Raw genomic sequence first — 16,931 nt, 5'->3', positions numbered from 1 at the left:
ATGGTAGTTTAATGTGTGAACCCACACACAAACAACTGTTCTGTAATGCAGAGCAAGGCAATACATCCCAAAGATCATCAGCTCACCAAGGGCTAAGAACCATTTATGGTCTTCTCAACCATGAGCACACGTAAATAAGAAAAAGTTACAGTTATTTTCCCACATATTAGAAAGTCAGCAAATTCAAAATTTGATTTTAAAAAGTCCTATCATACACCTCAAAAGACAAATTATTCCATCAAAAATACAAATGGTTAACAAATTCCTTAGACTAGAATACTGACAAAGCCATTATCAATGGGAAGCCACTCAAAGAGGTAACTTTGCTACCTCTGTATGCAGATAATTTCAATCTACCAAAGAGTATTCAAACTTAGATTAACCTAGTATGAACACCCAAAACCATCACTTACGTCCTTACATCTTATAAAGAATACAGCAGATATTAAAGTGTGCTATATTTAAGCATGGTTTGAATTGATAAGTCAACACGTTTACTCTACATTTAGAAGAGGAGACTTCCATTCCAGGCATGACAGAGGACCAAGGATCAGGTTTACCTTCTTGCTGTAAACAGAAAACTGAACAACATACATAAAAACAATGACGTTCAGACCTGAGGCACAGGCAACACAGGACTGTGCTGCCAGAGAGAGGGAAGAGACTAGAGACTAGAGACTGGAGTTTGGGGGAGTCCACTGGTTGACAGTAGAGACTGGAGTTTGGGGGAGGCTAAAGTGGTTAGAATTTGCTGAGCAGTATAAGGGAAAGGAGGGAGAAGGAGAGAATTTTGGAGATCTGAAAAGGGGTCACCTTGAGACTACAGCTAAGTACTGATCTGCATAAGTATAAGAATAAATTGGGAAGTAGACTTGGTTCAATGAATAGGGCATCCACCTACTACATGGCAGGTCCACGGTTCAAACCCCAGGCCTCCTTGACCCGTGTGGGGCTGGCCCACGCGCAGTGCTGATGCGCGCAAGGAGTGCCCTGCCACGCACGGGTGTCCCCCACGTAGGGGAGCCCCATGCGCAAGGAGCGCGCCCCGTAAGGAGAGCCGCCCAGTGCAAAAGAAAGTGCAGCCTGCCCAAGAATGGCGCCACACACATGGAGAGCTGACACAACAAGATGACGCAACAAAAAGAAACACAGATTCCTGGTGCTGCTGATAAGGATAGAAGCGGTCACAGAACACACAGTGAATGGACAGAGAGAGCAGACAACGGGGGGGGGGATAAATAAATAAATCTAAAAAAAAAAAAAGAATAAATTATCAGAGGCAGAGGAAAGATCTACGGGAAATAGTAGACTAAACAATTCCCAGCACTTGCAAGCAATTGGGAATGGTGTGTATTTCACCTGTCAGAATGGAAAGACCTTGTAACACAAGGGGTATCTGATAGAGTCCTCAGAAAAGTATCTCCATAGTAGAGCTAAATTGGACTAAAGGCTGTGCTGGACCCACCTGAACAAAGTTTAAAAAAGGTAGAAGGAAATGAACACAACAAGAGAAAGGAAATATAAAAAAATAAATTACTGATACATATATGCTATGATATACTATATACTATATTAACTAATTTACAAGAAAATCTAACAACAAATACATAAGTAGAGCAGCAGAAAAAGAATTAGTGGTTACCAAGGACTGGGTAGGGGGCTGACAGCAAAGGGACATGAAGGAATTTTGGGGGTGATGCTTACACAAATGTATATGTTTGTCAAAACTCATGGAATTATAAAATTAACCTGGTGAACTTCATTATATGTAAATTGTAACTCATTAAAGCTGATTTAGAAATGTGAGCGACACAAATGGATATTAATGCATATTAAGTTTCCATACACCATCTTATTATCTTTTTACATCTTATTTCTTATCTCTTTGTACTCTTATCACAAACCTACTAGACTTTGCTAAAAAATTCTTTCATTCCATGGACATCAAGACAAATTATAGGCGGCAGACTTGGCCCAGTGGGTAGGGTGTCCGTCTACCACATGGGTGGTCCATGGTTCAAACTCCAGGCCTCCCTGACCCTTGTGGAGCTGGCCCATGCGCAGTGCTGATGCGCGCAAGGAGTGCCGTGCCACACAGGGGTGTCCCCCACGTATGGGAGCCCCATGCGCAAGGAGTGCGCCCATAAGGAGAGCCACCCAGTGCGAAAGAAAGTGCAGCCTGCCTAAGAATGGCGCCACCCACACGGAGAGTTGACACAGATTCCCATGCCGCTGACAACAACAGAAGCAGACAAAGAAACAAGATGCAGCAAATAGACAGAACAGACAACCGGGGTGGTGGGGGAGGGGAGAGAAATAAATAAATAAATCTTAAAAAAAAAAGTTAAATATACAGAAACAGTTTGAACATAAGCAGCACACTCATTTGTCAAAAATAATCCCTCTCTAACAATGCCATATCATGGCCTGCTTTTGTTTAAATAACTTTTGAATTTAGGAGTGCAGAAATTCTCTGTATATACACGGGGCAATCTGGATGTACATTTAGGGGCTGAAGGGAATGGGAGCCCTGTGGAAATGAGTTCTTAAACAGGACTGGAATCCCCCTGTAGCCATGACATGCTTTTGTCAATGCCACTGGCAATGTTTCTCCCAACTACTATTATAATTATTGTTCAATATTCCCAGGCTGCAGTGACATTTATGCTTTATAAAGTATCAAAGGGCTGACCTAACCAATTCTAATTTGTTGCTGATCTTTACTAGTGGTCTCTTCAATTATTTCCTTGAAGAAACTTCTAGAAGTCATAAAATGTGTATTTGAACATCTAGCATAATACCACTGTTCCTGAGTGAATAGCTATATTGCTTACACACATTTGACCCACTATGGGTCAAACTGTTTGCCAGAACACAGAATACGCAACAGAAAGAGAAGATACCAAGGAGTACATCACAGAGCAAACAGTGAGAATAGAGAAAGAGCCTCCTGTCCCCAACTATCTGTGTTTCAAAAGGATGATTCTTAATGGTCAAACTCCTAAGAGGACAATGGCTATCCTTTTCTCTCAATGGCTAATAGCTCTTAAAATATCGGGGGAAAATTAAAAAGGAACTGTAACAGGTCATCTTATATTATTTTGGCTTTAAAAAAAGTATATTTCAGAGACAATTAACATTGTAACAAATTAGCCTACTATGAGGTGCTCTCAGATGAGCAACACATAAAATGCAGGAATAATAGGGAATACCACCTACCATACTGATAGTTAAAATTCAAACATTTGAGGTACTTTATATATTTAATATGTGTTAGGCACTTATACCTTCCCCATTTATGGAAAATTCACAAGCTGATACCCTCTCACAATGTGATTTCCTTCTGTTTCATTATTCTTATTTCATTATTCTCATTAAACATTCTTGAGGGGAGAGAATGTATCCTGGCAGAACTCATCTGTTTGTTGGTGGTTTTTTTGTTGCTATAATTATGGAGTAAATACTAACAGCCCTAGTATAAAACTGCTAAAAAAGAATTATCCTTGGGAAGCAACTTGGCCCTGTGGATAGGGCGTCCACCTACCACATGAGAGGTCTGCGATTCAAACCCCAGGCCTCCTTGAACCGTGTGGAGCTGGACCATGCGCAGTGCTGATGCCTGCAAGGAGTGCCCTGCCATGCAGGGGTGTTCCTGTGTAGGGGAGCCCCACGCGCAAGGAGTGTGCCCCATAATGAGAGCCGCCCAACACAAAAGAAAGTGCAGCCTGCCCAGGAATGGCACCGCACACATGGAGAGCTGACACAACAAGATGACGCAACAAAAAGAAACACAGATTCCCGTGCCGCTGATAACAGAAGCGGACAAAGAAGACGTAGCAAATAGACACAGAGAACAGACAACCGGGGTGGGGGGGGGGGGAAGGGGAGAGGAACAAACAATTAAATAATCTTAAAAAAAAAAAAAAAAAGTCTTCACTGCCAACGCCAATATGGAGTGAAAAAGTTGATTAGCCTAGAAAAGAGCTTATTCACTCATTCACTTCCTTCGAAGTTGGAAAAGCCTGAAGGCAAATTTCAGTGTTCAACAGAAGCAGGCTAATAACTGAAAATGCTCACTAGGGTCCCAAAATACTGAAATGTAGTGGCAAAAAAAGGAAAGGCTGGCAGATGCTTTATGATGATGATGATAACTTTGATGCCTCAGAAAGTTTAGAATCTCCTCTAAAAGATGGTCACTTTATCAAGTTTTTCATTTTATCAGAGACTTAAATGTTAAATGGTACTTAATAAAACATTGAATAATGGCCCAAAGGTTAAAAATCCTGTTATAAATGCCACTTATCTTCTACTATCTCCTTTCTACTTCTCTCCCAAGATGTTATAATCACCACCACCACCCTCTGAAGAAAAAACAGAGAAATGGAAACCATATTATTACTGTGCTTCATTTAATTGACTTTTGGTTATCAAAGAAGAGTCAAGAACTCCTCTTCCTACCAGATATGAAAATGGCTAATATCCTCTGTCAGGTGCAAAACGACCCTCTGGGTCTCCAGGAAGACAGCGACTGTCATTGATGGAGTGTTACTTAGGAAACACTGAATCATATGTAATCACTCAAAACCAGATAGCAGGAAAAACATCTTAGAACAAAAAAATTTGTAGCCATGCTCTCTATACGCTCCTCTAAAAACAGTGTGCATTAAATAATTAAAGTTGAACTGAAGTCAGAATCTACAAATGGAAAAAAAAATCTCTTCTATTACTGATAGTGAACACTGAGTACTCATTAAAATGTGATAAATGTTTTCCTTCTCATGACTCTTTGAACTATGTAAGTACTGATGTTGATTTCCATGCCAGCAAAAATACACTGATAATGTAATAAGGTTAAACCATTAAGGAATTTCTACTCATATCTTTTTTTCCACATTTAATGATATTGTAGTGCGTGGACTGGGTAGAAGAGGGGTAAATTTTTAACGAAGTCATCAAATTTTCTTTTTTAAAGAAAAAGCATTCTCTCCATGCATCTTTCTAATTATCAATGTTGATATTCTATGAATAGTTCTTAAGTAGGAGAAAGCAGGCAGAAAACAACACCTTAAATTCTCATCACAGCATGTTCTAGATCAGTAAACTATATGCTTGTCACAAGTATTTAAACAGTATGCCCCATGAAAGGGACCATCTCAGGACCTACTAGAAAGAAGGAAAGACAAAAGAATGTCTGAAAGCATACAAATCAAATGATCTTTAAGGTTATCTTTTGTCCTTTAACTTATATATGAACACCTGCAGTGATATAGATTGAAATCAAGATCACTGTATCTAAAAATAGCTTTAAGTATCAAATGGGACTGGAGAGGGAAAAAACCAGTGAGGTTATTTTTTTTAAGACCACACTATATTGGAGTTTGAATTTATCTGCCTGGTCTTTCAAACTGTTCCTGAAAAAGAAGAATAAAGTATATTATTTTAAAATGTTACCTAAGGGAAGTGGATTTGGCTCAATGGATAGAGCATCCACCTACCACATGGGAAGTCCAGGGTTCAAACCCAGGGCTTCCTGACCTGTGTGGTGAGCTGGCCCACGTGTAGTGCTGATGCGCACAAGGAGTGCCGTGCCACGCAGGGGTGTCCCCTGTGTAGAGGAGCCCCATGCACAAGGAGCGTGCCCCATAAGGAGAGCTGCCCCATGCGAAAAAAGTGCAGCCTGCCCAGGAGTGCTGCTGCACACACGGAGAGCTAATGCAGCAAATTGACACAACAAAAAGGGACAAAGATTCCCAGTGCCGCTGACAAGAACACAAGCGGACACAGAAGAGCACAGCGAATGGACACAGAGAGCAGACAACCTGGGGAGAAGGGGAGAGAAATGAAAAACAAATCTTTAAAAAAAAAAAAAGTTACCTAAAACAAAAATAAAAGAAACATTAGGTAAAAGACAGGACAGATTGATTATAAATACTATTTCCCCCTTATTTCCAGCTAAATAGAACTGAAAAATCTGTTATACCCTTAAAAGTACCAAGAAAAGGGAAAATAAATGTACCATCAACAAGCCCTTTACAAACCAAGGTCTTTTTGTGCCTCAGCTAGCAATTTTGTAAAAGGGATATTTATAAGGAACCAAGAGTCCAGTAACTGTAACACTGGAGCAAAATGAGTGGGAACTATGTTTAACTCCTGCTAGACATAGCCTTCATTTTGTTAAATTGGTGAAAAATATCAAAGAGCTCAGCTTGGGCTGCTGTCAAAATTAATGAACATCAAAGCAGACAAATAAAGTTCTAAAGCAGTCCCTTGGTTTTCTATCTCCCTACCAGACTGCATTCAAATCTACATTCCCACTTTAGTACTAACATTCCTCTCATTTCCAATTACAGCAGCCTTTGTTAATACCAGGCTCTGCACAGCAAATTCTTCCCTGAAAGATGGTTTATTGCCCCCTTCCAAGAAGCAGCTTAATCCTTTCATTTGTTTCAATGCCAAAAACTAGGATTTCCTGAGGACTGCCACAGGATGTGCAAGCAGCAGCAGGAGATAGGGTTTAAAGTTGTTGATTCAATATAATCAAGAGTTTAAAGGAACAGTTGCTAATACACAGCTAAACCAAAGGGAAAAGAGAAGCCAAAGACCCTTGGAAAATAAGAAACTGAGTTTTAAAGTGTGTCAATACACAGTCAGGACAGAAAGTCTTAATATGCCCAAAAACCATTCTGTTGTCCTCTGACAGACTTGGAAGGACTAGGAATATATCACAAACTACTTTTATTTTATTTTTTTAGAAGATTTATTATTTATTTATTTCTCTCCCCCTTTCCCCTGCCCCAGTTGTCTGCTCTCTGTGTCTATCTGCTGCACACTCCACTGTGACCACTTCTATACTTATCAGCAGCACCAGGAATCTGTGTTTCTCTCTGTTGCGTTATCTTATTGGGTCAGCTCTATGTGTGTGCAGCGCCATTCCCGGGCAGGCTGTGCTTTCTTTCACGCTGGGTGGCTCTCCCTACGGGGTGCACTCCTTGCGCGTGGTATTCCTTGTGTGCATCAGCACTGTGCATGGGCTAGCTCCACAAGGGTCAAGTAGGCCCGGGGTTTGTACCGTGGACCTCCCATGTGGTAGGTGGACACCCTATCCATTGGGCCAAGTCTGCTTCCCACAAACTACTTTTAGAGAAGACTAAAGGGAGGAAGAAACATGTATAGTGGTCAAACATCCCATCTACAGTTAAAGAGGGTTAGTGAATAAAGACAATGGCCAGTGAAGATTTGGCTAAGATTTAAAATAGTTTTCCAAAATAATAACAAGGCCTAGAGCAACTTTGTGCCTGGGAATTCCCTTCTGTCAGCCTTCATGTTACTCAAATGTGGCCAGTCTCGAAGCCAAACTCAGCATGTAAATGCAATGCCTTCCCCCCAGCGTGGGACATGACACCCGGGGATGAGCCTCCCTGGCAACGAGGGACCACTATCAACTACCAACTGATGATGCAACTGGAAAATGACCTTATATGGAAGGTTCAATGCGGATCAGCAGAATATCCATGTCTACATAAAATACCATGACTTTAAAATGCTGTTTGACCTAAAGTAAGGGGGAAATGGAAAGGAGAAATGAGTTTATATGGCTACGAGTTTCTAAAAAAGAGTCTGGAGGCTGGCAGAAGGTTTGCCCTCATGCACAACTGAGCAGAGTCAGAGAGACAGATAAAGCAGATACAACCCCCAGATATTGGTTCCTTTGAGGGCTAAAGAGACCCATGGGAGTTATGGTCATGGCCGATGGGGTTAACTACCAGGGCAGATGGCCCCTCTTTGGAAATGGTGTTTATGTGTGATGAATCTGGACTCAGATGGGATCTCCCTTCATAAGACTTTCATGCTAATGTGCTGGAGGTGCAGTTAATGTTGGGGTTTAAGATATATTTAGGGGATTTGAATCTCTGGACTGACAATGTGATAGCCAGATCCTGAGCCTCAACAGACTCCAGCACCTACAATCTGATTTATTGGACTTACCACACTCAGCTAAGATGGAGGTGAAGAAGGACAACCACCACACCATGGAGCCTAGAGTGATTACAACTGAAAATGGGAGGATTGCATCCAGCATCCAGGTGGAATCTGAGCCTCCTCTTGACATAAAGGTGCAATGGACACAACCAATCCAGTGTCCACATAGAAGAGGTGGCATTGGATTGGGAAAAGTGGACATAATGGACAAAGGGTATGGGGAAAGGCAGGAAGAGATGAGAGGTGGAGGCGTCTTAGGGACATGGAGCTGCCCTGGATGGTGCTTCAGAGGTAATCACCGGACATTGTAAATCCTCACAGGGCCTACATGATGGAATAGAGGAGAGTATGGGCCATGATGTGAACCAATGTATATGAGGTGCAGAGGTGCCCAAAGATGTACTTACCAAATCCAATGGATGTGTCATGATGATGGGAACGAGTGTTGTTGGGGGGGGGGGAGAGGGGGGGTGGGGGGGTGGGGTTGAATGGGACCTCACATATATATTTTTAATGTAATATTATTACAAATTCAATAAAAAATAAAAAAATTAAAAAAAAAAAAAAAAAAAGAAAAAAATAAAATAGTTTTAGAACCAGAAGGTGAGGCAAAAAATAAAGTTTCACAAACCAATCAATATAGAACATATTTTTTAAAAAGTTGATAGTGGGCAGGGCTTTTGCAGGCTATGTACAAAAGAATTTGGGATCTGGAATAGACTATAAAAAATATAAGTAGCACTCCCCCAAAAAGTAAAATGAAAATAATAAATTTCAACCTACCTTAAGCCCCTTGAGGCACAGGTATAAGAAGCCTTAATTCCATCTTTCAATTGCTCCTCCCCTACTTTGTTTCTAACTTCATCTAAGGAACCTATCTGCCTTTACTCAGCAAGGATCAGCAGGGGCTTAGGAGGGTTCAGGGCCCCAGGCATATATTTAAACTTCCAAAATCTATGAAAATGGTCTAGTTAGCTTTACCACCAAATTACGTTCTTAAATTGAACCCTTTGCAAACTTTTGATTAGATTGCTCCAGTAGGGAAAAGCCCAGGGTGGGTCTTACTCCTCTTACTGGGGTACTTTATAAATGGAAGAAGAAGCTGCAGACAGAAAAAAGCCCAAGACAGAGAGAAAAGCCACAGAAGAAGCAGCCTGAAGCTTACGGCAATGAGGTCTGGAGGAAAAGGCAGGGATGGAAACTGGCAGACACAGCCATTGTGCTTTGTCGTGTGTGAGGAATCCAGGACCACCAGCAGCTGGTCCTCTGGGAGAAAAGCATCACCAGATGAAGGCTTGATCTGGACATTTTCATAGCCTCAGAAATGTCAGATTCTAACCTAATAAATTCCCATTGTAAAAGCCAACCCATTTCTAGTATAGTGCTCCCAGCAGCTTTTAGCAACCTAAAACACTTGCCTTCAAATTTAATTTCCTTCCCCCAATAATCAACAATCTATAATAGAATTACTTTTTTGGTTCTCTTTGATGTGAGAGAGCTCAAACTAAGATAATCCTTAAGCCGCTTAAATACAAGTTTGCATTACTAACTGATAAGTTTTTTTAAATACATTTTGACTTGGTCCACAGAGATTTAGCTTAGGTGGAACCAAACCAGAATCCTCATTTTTAACAACCTTTACAAGCTATAGCGTTCAACTCTGGCTACACAGTAGAATTATCTGGGGTGCTTTTATAAAATACCATGCCAGGGCCTTATCTCCAGGTATTCTGACTTAATGGGTCTGGGGAGTGGCTCTGCCATTGGCATTATTACTTTTTAAGCTTCCCTATATGTGAGCAAGTTTTGGTTTTTATTTTTTAATTTATTTTATTTACTTCTCTTCCCTTTCCTCCCGTCCATTATCTTGAGCAAGGTTTTAAATTCTGGTGTTAAAAGTAATTCTGATGCAGGTGTTCCATGGACAAAATCTGAAAAACGGGATTTAATTAGGCCCTTTCCAAAACTCACCCTACAGCTAAAAAGTAGATAGGAGGGAAATACAAATCAAATATTTAGGTAATTAGAAAAGCCATGACAAATATTTAAAAAAATCAATTCCTCCTAGGAAAGCTTTCAGAAGGGTATCATATCCTTGGTTCATAACTGAGAGCAGAGTCCCTCTATCTGGTCATATGTATATGTTAAGTATTTAGGTAGCAATAAACTGCTATAAATGTGAAGATCAAGTCTCTTAGACAAAGCCCTCAGATAATTCTAGGGGAAAAGGCAATTCCAGGCCTGATAAGTGATTAGTAGTTACTCTTCAAAAACACAAAATAGGGACTAGACTGAAAGTTGAAAAACTTTTAAGTTATAAGAAAAGGGTCAAGTAATGGTCATACGTTAAATATTTTTAACAGTGTTCTAGGTAATCAGGTGTTAGACAAGACAGTAGGGAACTAGCCTATGCTGCTCAGGGTCAGCTATAATGCTAAATGGTGTTCACTAGAGAATCTAAGTTTTATCTAGAAAAGAAGAATATGAAAAAGCAGAGAAATGCAAGCTCTGTTCTAAACAGTGCAGGGCTCAGAAGGTCTGGTGCTTGGTGGGAGGGGCACAGAGGCTTATAAGTGAAAAAGCCCTCCTGCCAAACAGAACAAGTGGATGTTAAAAGCTGTCAGCCCCCTGAGGGGAAGCAGGAAATTCTTTCTATGACCCCCCAAAGAATTTTTTTCAACAGTTCTGCCCCCTCAGCATGGGAATCCTGGAATGCTTAGGGGAAAAAAAAGTTTCTTAATTCTCCTAAATCAGTTTTTGACAATTCCCTGGGATTCTCAAGGTGAGTATTAAACACTTCATTAACAAGTCTATTACTGGAATAAACTGAAAGGAGCTCAACTTAATTTTAATTAAAACCTCAACCTGCCAGGAGATTCTTTTTATCACCTAAACCAATAGCCACCTGAAGGGACCCAGTTCCTTTAAAAAACTAGGAAGTACAAAAAAGAGCAGATTTCTATGGAGATAACCTTTATATTTCCTATCACTTAAAATTTTATCTATTAAAATTTACCTATCTAGTTGACTCTGCTCCATGATTTGGCCACAAAGACTTAAAAAATGATTATAAAAGCAACATTATAATAAAGTACTTAAGAACCCACCAACTTTCTAACATTTCTGGATTATTACTTTCATTCACTCAGCAAACTTGTCAAAAGCCTATTAGATGTCAGAATATTAAGTGACATTTTTGGCTAGAAATAAATATATCAAAATACAGCTCTGGAAAAATGGAAAAGCAAACTTTTAGTTGATTGGTCAAACATTTTCCCTTCATTTATACAAACATCTTACAGCAAAATTTCCATTACTGGACAAGGATTAGTGAGGTATGAAGTAAAAGCTAGAATTTCACATGTCAAATAGCATTGTCAGAATTTCCTTGTTATCAATTTTTCTACCCAGCAGCCTGCTCTAACTCAAATACTCCCACTCAAGGTACAAGCACACTGGCAGCAAAATTCCTATTCTAAGTGATCTTATCTGGGTTGTTAGGTAAGATACTTTTCAATATGTATGTATGTATGTATGTATGTATCTATCTATCTATCTATCTATCTATCTATCTATCTATCTATCTATCTATCTATCTAGTCACCTGTCCCTCTCTTCTTTAGGAAGAAGACAGGAATTAGAGAGGAAGGGAGTACTTATAAAGTAGGGTAGGAATTGGATCTCAACTTTTCTTAGATGCTATGGTTTTTCTGAACACTTTGTACTCTGATCAAAGAGCAACATGTCTTTCAATAAAAAAGATTTATTTCTATGTAAGTGATTAATATACTCTGGTAATCTAATCATAAAAATAACATTCAGACTTCTCTCCCAGAAAACCAGCTAAGGACAGGCAGAAATGGCCTGGAAAAAAAAATGTTCCAGGGTTTAGGACACCAGGGAAGGGCTGGACACCATCAAGAAGAGCAAGGAGCAAAGAAAAAGAATCTCGATGTAAAAACTGTGAGTAAAAGCTGTAGCTGCAGCTGCCAGGTACCATCCCCCCACCCTCAGAGCAGACAGCTTTAAATTCTCTGGTTTCTGGCTGGGGGGCAACAGACCAACAGACAGAGAGGGCTGCAGGGGTCCACCTCAACCAGGAAAGGGGAGAGAATGAAGCAGCTGAAGGCTGATTCACCTTCTGGCCAAAAAAGTTGGTCTGCTGTGTCCCATGAATGCTATCAGGTAGGGCAGGGCTACTTGACAGTTTGTCCTGGAAGCCAGCAGAAGAAAGAGATCCAATTCCCACCAACACCCTACCTATTGACCAGGATTAGTTGTTCAGAATGCAGAAACCTACTCCAAAATACATACTACTCAGAATATCAAACGCCAAAGATAAAGAGAAAATTCTGAGGGTAGCAAGGAAGAAACAAATTACCATATAGGAAGGATGCCCAGTAAATTTAGTTTGATTTCTTATCATAAACCATGGAGATGAGAACGTAGGTGTATGATATCATTAGGATTCCAAAAGAGAAAAACTGCCAGCTGAGAATACTTTATCCAGTAAAACTGTTCTTCAAATATGAAGGTAAGTTCAAAATATGCACCACACACAAAAAAAGAAATTAAGAGAGTTTGTAAAAGAGAATCTGCCTTTGCAGGAAGCATTAAAGGGAACCTTAACACAAAAGAAAAGACAAGAGAGAGGAGGGCTCGGAGGAAAGTGTAGAAGGGAAGACTAACTAAGATAACCAATAGAGTAAAAAGACAGATGAAAATAAGATAACATATGAAAGCCAAAGAATAAAATGGTGGAAGTAAATGAAGCATTTACAATAATATCAGTGAATGGATCAAACTCCCCAATCAAAGATATAGACTGACAGAATGGATGATAAATCATGAGCTATCCATATGCTGCCTACAAGAGACTCACCTTGGCCTAGGGATACAACTGGCTGAAAATAAAAGGATGGAAAAAAGATACTCTATGTAAACAGTAACCAAAAAGGAGCAGGCGTAGCTATACTAATATTGGATGAACAGACTTTAAATACTAAAAAGTTATAAGAGATACAGAAGGCCATTATATATTAATAAAAGGGACAATCCACCAGGAAGAAGTAACAGTCATAAAAAGCTATGCACCTAACCAGGTTGCCCCAAAATACATGAGGCAAACTCTGGCAAAACTGAAGGGAAAAGCAGACATGTCTACAATAATAGTTGGAGACTTTAACTCATCACTCACATCAGTAGAAAAAAACTACACAGAGGCTCAACAAGGAATCAAGAGGAATTGAAAAATATGATAAACAACCTAGACCTAAGAGACACATACAGAACATTGTATCCCAAGGCAGCGGGTTATACATTCTTCTCAAGTGCTCACAGATCTATCTCCTGGATAGACCACATGTTAAGGCACAAAACAGCTCTCAATAAACTTAAGAGGACTGAAATTATACAAAGCACCCTTCTCAGGTCATAATGAAATGAAGCTGAAAATCAATGATAGGCAGGAAAGGGGAAAATTCACAAATGCGTGGAGGTTAAACAGTACACTCCTAAACAATCAATCAGTGGGTCAGAGAAGAAACTGTAAGAGAAATTAGTTGTTATCTTGAGATGAGTGAAAAGAGAACGCAACCTATCAAAATTTATGGGATACAGTGAAGGCAGTTTTGAGAGGGAAATTTATAGCTCTAAATGCCTACACTATTAAGAAAAAAGAGCTCAAGTCGAAGCCCTAACTGAACACCTGAAGGAACAAAAACAGCAGCAGCAAAAAGCAAACCAATCCTAAAGCAAGCAGACAGAAAGGAAAAATAAAGATTAGAATAGAAATAAATGAAATTGAGAACAAAAAGGAAAAAAATAGAGAAAACAAACAAAACCGAAAGGTGGTTCATTGACAAGATCGATAAAATTGACAAACCATTAGCCAAACTAATAAAGAAAAAAAGAGAGAAGATGCAAAAAAATAAAAACTGAAAGGGGGGAAGTTATGACTGCCCCACGGAAATAAAAAGGGCAATAAGAGGATATAGTGAGAAACTGTGTACCAATAAAAATTAGACAGTCTAGATAAAATGGATAAATTCTTAGAAATGTATACCACCTATATGGACTCTACAAGAAACCAACAAACCAATCACATTTAAAAAGATAGAACTGGCCATCAAAACTCCCAAGAAAGTAAGGTCCAGGACCATATGGCTTCATAGGTGAATTCTACCAAGCATTTTGAGGAGAATTAATACCAATCCTTTTTAAATGTTTCCAAAAAGTTCAAGAGAAGGGAAAATTACCCAACACATTTTATGAAGCCAACATCACCCTAATACCAAAGCCAGATAATGATACTAAAAGAAAAAAAATTACACACAAATCTAATGAATGTAGATGAAAAAAATCCTTAGCAAAATACTTGCAAATAGAATCCACCAGCATATCAAAAGAATTATACACCATGACCAAAAGATTTATTCCTGGTATGCAGGGTGGTTCCATATAAGAAAATCAGTTAACTTAATATACCAATTAACAAACTGAAGGAAAAAAACCATATGATTATCTCAACTGATGTAGAAAAGACATTCTACAAAATGCAGCATCCTTTCTTGATGAAAATACTTTAAAAGATACAAATAGAAGGAAAATTCCTTAATACGATAAAGGGCATATGTGAAAAACCCACACCCAACATCATATTCAGTGGGGAAAGGTTGAAAGTGCTCCCTCTAAGACTGGGAACAAGACAAGGATGCCCACTGTCACTACTGTTATTCACTCTTGTGCTAGAGCAATCAGGCAAGAAAAAGAAGTAAAAGGCACCCAAATAGGGTAAGAGGAGGTAAATCTGTCACTATTCACAAATGACATGACTCATATTTAGAAAATTCTGAAATGTCTACTACAAAACTACTTGAGCTAATAAGTGAGTTTAGCAAAGTGGCAGGATATAAGATCAACACACAAAAATCAGTAATGTTTCTATACACTATTACTGAACAATCTGAGGATGAAATCAGGAAAAAAATTCCATCTATGTTAGCAATAAAAAGGTTCAAATGCCTAGGAATCAATTTAACCAAAGATGTACAGGACATATATGCAAAAAACTACAAAACAAAGTTAAAGGAAATTAATGAAGACCTAAACAAATGGAAAGACATTCCATGTTTATGGACTGGAAGACTATAATTGTGAAGATGTCAGTCCTACACAAACTGATTAATAGATTCAATGCAATCCCAATCAAAATTCCAACAGCCTACTTTACAGAAATAGAAAAGTTAATTATTAAATTTATTTGGAAGGGAAAATGCACCCAAATAGTCAAAAGCATCCTAAAAAAGAAGAGTGATGTGGGAAGACTTTCACTGCCTGATCATATAACATATTAAGTTACAGTGGTCAAAACACCATGGCATTGGCATAAGATAGACTCATTGAGGGAAACGGACTTTGGCCCAGTGGTTAGGGCATCCATCTACCATATGGGAGGTCCGCGGTTCAAACCCCGGGCCTCCTTGACCCGTGTGGAGCTGGCCATGCGCAGTGCTGATGCGCGCAAGGAGTGCCCTGCTACGCAGGGGTGTCCCCCGCGTGGGGGAGCCCCACGCGCAAGGAGTGCGCCCGTGAGGAAAGCCTCCCAGCGTGAAAAGAAAAGTGCAGTCTGCCCAGGAATGGCGCCGCCCACACTTCCCGTGCTGCTGACGACAACAGAAGCGGACAAAGAAACAAGACGCAGCAAATAGACACCAAGAACAGACAACCAGGGAAACGGACTTTGGCCCAGTGGTTAGGGCGTCCGTCTACCATATGGGAGGTCCACGGTTCAAACCCCGGGCCCCCTTGACCCATGTGGAGCTGGCCCATGCGCAGTGCTGATGCGCGCAAGGAGTGCCTTGCCACGCAAGGGTGTCCCCCGCGTGGGGGAGCCCCACGCACAAGGAGTGCGCCCGTGAGGAAGAGCCGCCCAGCGTGAAAAGAAAGTGCAGCCTGCCCAGGAATGGCGCCGCCCACACTTCCCGTGCCGCTGACGGCAACAGAAGCGGACAAAGAAACAAGACGCAGCAAATAGACACCAAGAACAGACAACCAGGGGAGGGGGGGAAATTAAATAAATAAATAAATCTTTAAAAAAAAAAAAAAAAAAAAAAAAGAACAGACAACCAGGGGAGGGGGGGGAAATTAAATAAATAAAATAAATCTTAAAAAAAAAAAAAAGATAGACTCATTGAAAGGTGGGATAGAACTGAGAGTCCAGAAATAAACCCGCATCTCTATGGCTGTTTTTTGTTTGTTTGTTTTTAATAGATCAGGTCTTTGTTTCCCTGGACAAAAGACATTTGGAAAGGCAGGGTTGAAAATGCTGAAACCAGGGGTTGGCAAACAGAAAATCAGTGGCAGATTAATTTTATTTTCCTGCTTGGGAGTGGAATCCTATACATTAAGTATAGGATTAAAGGGAGATTAATGTCCCATCTCATCCTGTGGAGCAAGTAGCCTGGAGAGAATTCACAGGAGTGCCCCGCCCTCGGGAGCAGGAGGCCAGTTTCCATGTGGGAGATACAGGTCTGCCCCAGGAGTACCATAGTGGGGACAGGACAGGCTGCAGGCTATGTCCCCTCTGTCTGTCCTGACAGCTGGGAATTCTTGAGCTTTCTGCACGCCTGAGGCATGTCGCCAGAGCTTTTCATTCCTGTCTCTCTCCATTTCTAAACAGTTGGTCCCTGGATGGCAGGGACCATTTCTTCATTCCATGTCCTCAGCAGCTAACGCTGAGCCCAGCACACAGCAGGCATTTACTTAAAGTTGGTTGAACTGGCTTTAGTCAGGTAATGGAGAGCTTACATGTCCCAGACCTGCCTGCTGCCTGCTAACTGGTTTTTGACACATCTACCATATCCATATTACTAAGACAAAACTGTTCATTCAACAAATAGTTCTGGAAGAACTGAATATCCAAAACCCAAGGAATGAAGGAGGACCCCTAG

General features: G+C 40.3%; 1 protein-coding gene across 1 annotated transcript in view; it reads right to left on the bottom strand.

The window, feature by feature from the left end:
- SPTLC2 (serine palmitoyltransferase long chain base subunit 2) overlaps positions 1-16,931 on the bottom strand; it is a 127,169-nt gene that overhangs the window by 15,403 nt on the left and 94,835 nt on the right. The window lies entirely within an intron of this gene.

The sequence above is a fragment of the Dasypus novemcinctus genome, chromosome 3 (genome assembly GCF_030445035.2).
Source record: "Dasypus novemcinctus isolate mDasNov1 chromosome 3, mDasNov1.1.hap2, whole genome shotgun sequence".
NCBI classification, from domain to species: domain Eukaryota; kingdom Metazoa; phylum Chordata; class Mammalia; order Cingulata; family Dasypodidae; genus Dasypus; species Dasypus novemcinctus.
This window is presented reverse-complemented; position numbering and strand designations above follow the sequence as displayed.